Below are 6,000 nucleotides of genomic sequence, written 5' to 3'. Positions count from 1 at the left end.
TGTTTGCAATGGAACTATTCAGACTGCTTTCTATCCAGCTGAGTCCCTCTCCAGTGGTGTCCTGTGGCATGGCATTCCATGGGCAGGAAACATTGTGAAAAAATGAATTCTCGGATCGAGCTTAAGATGATGTGCTACTGGTTTCAACGGTGACCCCCTTCTATCATATTACAAATCAGAGCAAAAAACCCCAACAATTTAAAGCAACACTGCACATAGCAGAGAGTCTTACGAAGTCTGCAAAGAACAGGATTAGACAGCTGAAAGGCAGGGCCTAGGAAATTTCTAGCATTTTACTATTTATCTTTGGCCTTGAAGAAGAGCAACTTCCTGCAGAAAAAAATTCAGTTCACGGCAAGCAATACACAACCCTCCCCCCAACTCATGCCCTTTTACAAGCTGACACTTAGGAAGAGAAATAATACGTTCTCAGATTTCTCCTGTCAAAATGGGTGCAGGGTGCAGGCCTAATCCTGAACGGACAAAAGAAAAGTTTCGTCAACAGGAATGGTTTCAAACATCTCAGAGGACCTAAACTGAGGACTTAAGAGAGCCTTGTGCTTCACTGCTTCCCCCTCCCACAGCCCAACCTCGTAAGAACGAGAAGCCAAAAGATTAACAAGAGCCATTCACAAAACCAGCAAGACACAGCTGTGTTTTTTGTGGCACGGCTCATCTGAGGTGTCTCTGCACCCAGTAACCCATGTCAGGAGCTGAGACAGCCTACACAGATTAAATGCTTTCTATACCGATAACATGAGTGGTTCTACTAAAAGTCAGGAACAACCACGCCAGATTTCATCTGCTTTCAGATGACATCCCTCGTTCTCCTGCATGCACTACTGCTCACTAGGCGAAATACAGGAGCAGACAATCCTTTCCTGAAGCCTAAGCCTACTGCCCCATTTGGAAGTAGAGCTCTTGATAAAACTGATTTCCTAATCGGGACAACAAGGCCCTGTCAGCCCAACTGAGGGTGACTGTCAGGTGTGCCCACCTGTCAGGCTGGCAAGTGTCCCTTGGCACACAGAGATCCAAACCGTGTTCGATACAGACACAGGAAGAACAATGCACCCTATTTTACTGCTGAGGTCATGACATATTCTTAGGGGCAGTTATTCAGCGAGCATATGGAAAACAAACATTTTGCTCCACTGGTATTTCTTTCCAATGCAGGAAAAGAACTTTGTACGGGGTAACAGCAAAATCATTCCAAACTATCAAAACAGTAACTAAAGAATCCCAAACCTGAGGTCCTCAGCATCTGTATTTCTCTGTTTTCCACGTGTCTTCAGAATGTGAAAACTTCAGGGCACACACTGTTTTTATTTGCATGTACCATAAAACACTGAGCAGGGCGCTGATGGCAAACAACAAGTAACTAAGAAAGCACCAAATGCATAGAGGAGAAAACAAAACACAAAAGCATATGAGGAACTGACGGGCTATCTTTATCTGTGCTTACTAGGGAATTTTACAGACAGTTGATCCCCACCACCAACCTACCTAATCAGTTAGTCCCTGATTTTGGGTAAGCTGTGGCAAAAAAAATGGGAGTAGATCTGCAGTTGCTGCTTAAACATGGCCAGACAGCCCTGCCACGCCAGGGCAGGTACATACCTGGAGTGCTGCACCTTGTTTTGGGTAAAACAGTTTTAGTACCTGGTTTCATAAAAGCTCTTTGTGGTAATAAACACAGAACTCATAAATATTTAGAAATCAACTGAAAGACAGTAAATCCAACAAAGAAACTACAGGAATAAATCTAACGAACCCCATAGAATAAGACATGAAAGGTCAAGAGGGTAGGGGTTAACAAGCTAATCCGAGAGCAACATCCTTCCACCAGACAGTGGTCACACCCTGGAAATTAACTCCAGGAAGCTTGGAGGGGGGAAATCTGGATAAGTTCAGCAATTCAAAGGATGGGACACACAGAGTTATACAGATCTATAGGGAGCACAAGGAACTTACAGGTTGTGTAGTTCTGTTTGGAAATTCTACGTTAAATGCACTTGGCTCTCGAAAAAATGAAAATGGCATTAAGATTTCTTTCACTGGTATCCAAAGGACAAGACATTATGTGAACTCATTGCAACAAAAGGACTCCAGAAGAGGGAGAAAGAAAAGAAAATCAGAGGTCAGCTACAGGAATCAAATGTCAAAATAGAAGCTGGGGCAGCGAGCCAGTGATCCAGTACCAGTGGCCAAGCACTCTGCTGATGAAGGGGGCACTGGCCAGGCCCTCAGTGCACACTGTTTCACTCCTTTTTGCTTTAGTAACCTATCCATTATAAACTGGGAAGCACCCATGAGAGGTTACAGCACAGACCTCTACACAACCGCATGGGAGAGCCTGAAAAAACTCCCCTACCAGCCATCCTCCCAGTGCTCCTCTCTGTAACCTCCAGCTCTGCTGACTGAGCTGAACTCCACACGGAGTGAGTGTGACAGCTCTCTTCCAGCCTCCCTGCAACTCCTGAGCCAGCAGAGTCCACAGCAGAGCGCAGGGACCCAGCCGCAGAGCTGGAAGGGCACTGAAACGGGAAATGCAAACTCATTCTCCAGATCAGCAGTGAAAAACAGGAGTTTGTATCAAATGAATACTGAAAAGGCTTGAATTTGCCTTGGCAAAGACAAATGCTCAAATACTTCATTCTTCATTAGTTAATGCTGCAGCCAGTAAACAAAGAACAGGTCTTTGAACCAGCTCCTTTTCGATACAACATTCGCTGCTACTGTTCTGAAGGACTCTTCTGAAAGGGATGCACAGTCACAGACCGAAAGTGAACAAATTCACAAAGGAAAGCAAATTTGAAAGCACACAAAAAGGTATTTGGGAAAAGAAACACAACATACAGCCTATCATCACACAGCTCTCTGGCAAAATGAGCTCAGTCAGAGAGCTCCAAGCAAAGTACTTAAAATAGATGAATACCCTGGTCAGCTACTTGGAAGAGAGAATGAAAAACACACCAGTACATGGATTTGGGATAAGTTAGCAACTGGACAACTCCTGGCATGCTATCTGCTTAAGCCCTCAGTATACTTTCCATAGGCTCCAGGCGTCCTTCCCAAGCACATTTATCTCAAGAGGGGAACTGAGAACAAAGCTCCAGTCAAACTGTAGTAAAGCTGGAAGATAAAGGTTCAAACTCATCCACAGAGATAACCAAAGGAAAAAAGGCAACAGTTTAAAAGCTACTTGAAAATTTCAGAATGGAACGAAACATTAAAGGGTATTAATTAAATGTGAACTTTATACATTTAAGAACAAACATGAAAAATTTGACGGTTGTTTTTTCTACCATCTAAAATTACACATACACAACTACATCCCTTGCTTGGGCATTTTTTGGGCACTCACCATAACGGGCTGTCAGGGCCATCTGATATGAGAGTGTCAGGCTGGGGAGGCACGATGGGTGCGAGCACAGGAACAGCCCAGCCACAATACAGCTGTGGATCTCATCCTCACAATCATAACCACCCCATCCTTCCCACACCGTTACACGTCACGGAGATCTTGGCCATGTAGGAAGGAAAAGTCAGCAGCAAGTACCGGTATAGGAACTTCAGGACATGGGAAAGCGAAAGTTACACCTTGAGGAAGAAAACTGAATCCTTTGCCCTTATGGTGAGGAGGCTGAGAGAAAGACAGCTTCCTCCCACTGTGTCTGGGTTCCCATCAACTCTGCTACTGAATTCTGCAAGGAGCCTTATTTGGTAGGGACTGGTAGAGGCAGGGCCAAATCCTCATCCCTTTACTCCAACTGGTATTCCAATGGAGTGAGAGAAGAAAGCAGCTTTTGGTCTTTGGCCATTTAATTAATACTTAGGTATCTTAGAATTTATTTTTATCTCATCTGTAACAACCGTCACTATCAGATTTTCCATATTTATGTATTAAACAACCTATGCTTTTAAGTTTTTTTTTCCTCATCTATTTAGCATAGTTTTTAAAGGATACTCCAAAGCTTTTAATTTGTTTTTCCACTTTCCCTGTTTTAATGTCCTGCAAATACCTTTGACCATGCCAAGACATCTTAACCAGCACCAGCAACAACAAGAAAGACGAGCACAGCCCTGGGAACACCGTTTTGTTAACTTTCAGCGGAACAGAAGGTGAGTTCCCAGAATCCTGATTTCTATTAAAATCTCAGTGACAGACCTACACATTCTCAGAGGAGCGCTCTGCCCTGCTTCAGCCAGGAGCAGTCTGAAGAACATGCAGCTCACCCTCCACCTTCTATCAGCCGCATTTCTGTTGCTCGAGGACCAGCGACAGCAGCCGTCCCACAGGTCACGACGTGACCCCAGAGCTTGCAGCACCTGCCTCAGTTCCCAGATCTGGGGATGCCCTGGGTGATTTTGTGCATTTCATACAAGAAGTGTGTGACTTCCCTGTGGAAAACTGCGGTGGTATCACCTCTCCTTGCTGGTAAATCTCATGGATAAATGTATTAAAACTTGCAAGACCCCAGTACAGTGCACTCGATGCAAACATTATGTGGTCAGGAGGGCGTTTCCTTTCTCAAAACAGGCAAACCACAACATCAAAACAGGTATCAGATGTAAAACTTTTCAACTTGGCAATAAGACAGTGAGGAAACAAAAATACCCACTCTGAACCCAAAGGGAGTAACTCCATATTAATCAATTATCTGACTCGGACGTTGTCACGTTGTAGCCTGCAAGCCCCTTTTTTCCTCTCTGGATGACAGGAGGGGCAGATGGCTTTAGCCCTCTCGGTGGAACTGCTCTCTTGCCCACGTGCAGGGGCCAGGAACTGCAGACAGCAAGCTCTGCACCCTGGAGAAGCACTGGCTGAGCTGCAGAGGAGCAGCTCCGCTGACCGGGGCATGCACAGAAAGCTCTGCTTCCCGTAGCGTTGGGGACACAATGTGGGGAAGGGACCCCGACCATGGCAGGTGCTGAGGGCCACTCTACTGCCCCAGCTGCTCACCTGCCCCTGCACGACCATCCCACGGAGCTGCACAACCAAACAGAAGCATCTGCTTTCTTTAAGAGACACATAAACTCTTAGTGAAACAAGAAGCAATAACCACTTTGTGGGGAAGACGCGGGGAACAAATCGTTTCGGTGGAGAGTTAATAAAAAGTTCCTTCAAATAATGGTTTGCACATTTGAAATTTTGAAAAAAACCCCACAATCCAAGAGGAAGATGCTTTTTACTTGGGACAGTATTTGGCCATGAAATTTCCAGTGCTGCTGTGCCAACATTTAGGGCAAACATTAAGCTTTCCAGGGAGCAGGAAATACAAACCCCTCTCTCTATCTCACTTCTGCTTCCTCTGATGTATGCAGGTATATCTGCTATTTTAGAAAAAAAAAAAAATCACACTGGATTTGTAATTAAAGAAGGTAAAATTATGCAGTGTCTTATATGGTACACTGGATTTTCTAATCAGGTAATCTGGAGATGCACATTTCACAGTCTGCATTTACAATTCAGTACTCCTCCAAAGTAAAATAACAATGATTTTTTTGTAACAACAGGGTTTGGATTGGGGGAAATACTTTAAATATTTGACTTAATTTTATTTTTAAAAAAAATTAAAACAAAACATTTAATACCTATTTTATTTTGTCTGTAATTTTATTTGAGAGAATAATTAGTAGCCTGGCAATTACTTTTTAGCAATGTGGTCTAAGTAAACCCATGCTCTCCAAACATGCACAAGCTGAACGTTAGCTCTTTAGTTCCTGGAACCTGATCTATAGTTAGAAGGAATGAGAAACGCTACAAGTGCGTGTGGTTTTGTGCTTTGTTTTGTTGTGTGGTGGGGTTTTTTTAGTTTGGGTTGGGTTTTTTTTTAAAGAAGGAAGTAACAGCTGTTGCTTTCATACAGCATCCAAAACTCTCCAGCAGCGAGGCAAACTTGCAGTACACCAGTGGAAACAGTGCTGGGAAACTTCCCAGTTCTGTCAGAGCAGATGATCCCGAAGAGCAGACAAAACTGAATGGAGACTGAGTCA

At 44.0% G+C, this 6,000-nt stretch overlaps 1 protein-coding gene across 5 annotated transcripts in view; it reads right to left on the bottom strand.

Annotated features, from left to right (window-relative positions):
* Window positions 1-6,000, bottom strand: part of DGKD (diacylglycerol kinase delta) — a 69,932-nt gene that overhangs the window by 58,184 nt on the left and 5,748 nt on the right. The window lies entirely within an intron of this gene.

Source organism: Empidonax traillii, unplaced genomic scaffold (assembly GCF_003031625.1).
Source record: "Empidonax traillii isolate 1590-97213 ecotype Southwest subspecies unplaced genomic scaffold, ASM303162v1 scaffold40:size2234952, whole genome shotgun sequence".
NCBI classification, from domain to species: domain Eukaryota; kingdom Metazoa; phylum Chordata; class Aves; order Passeriformes; family Tyrannidae; genus Empidonax; species Empidonax traillii.
The sequence above is the reverse complement of the archived record's forward strand: the minus strand, read 5'-3'. Positions and strand labels throughout refer to the sequence as shown.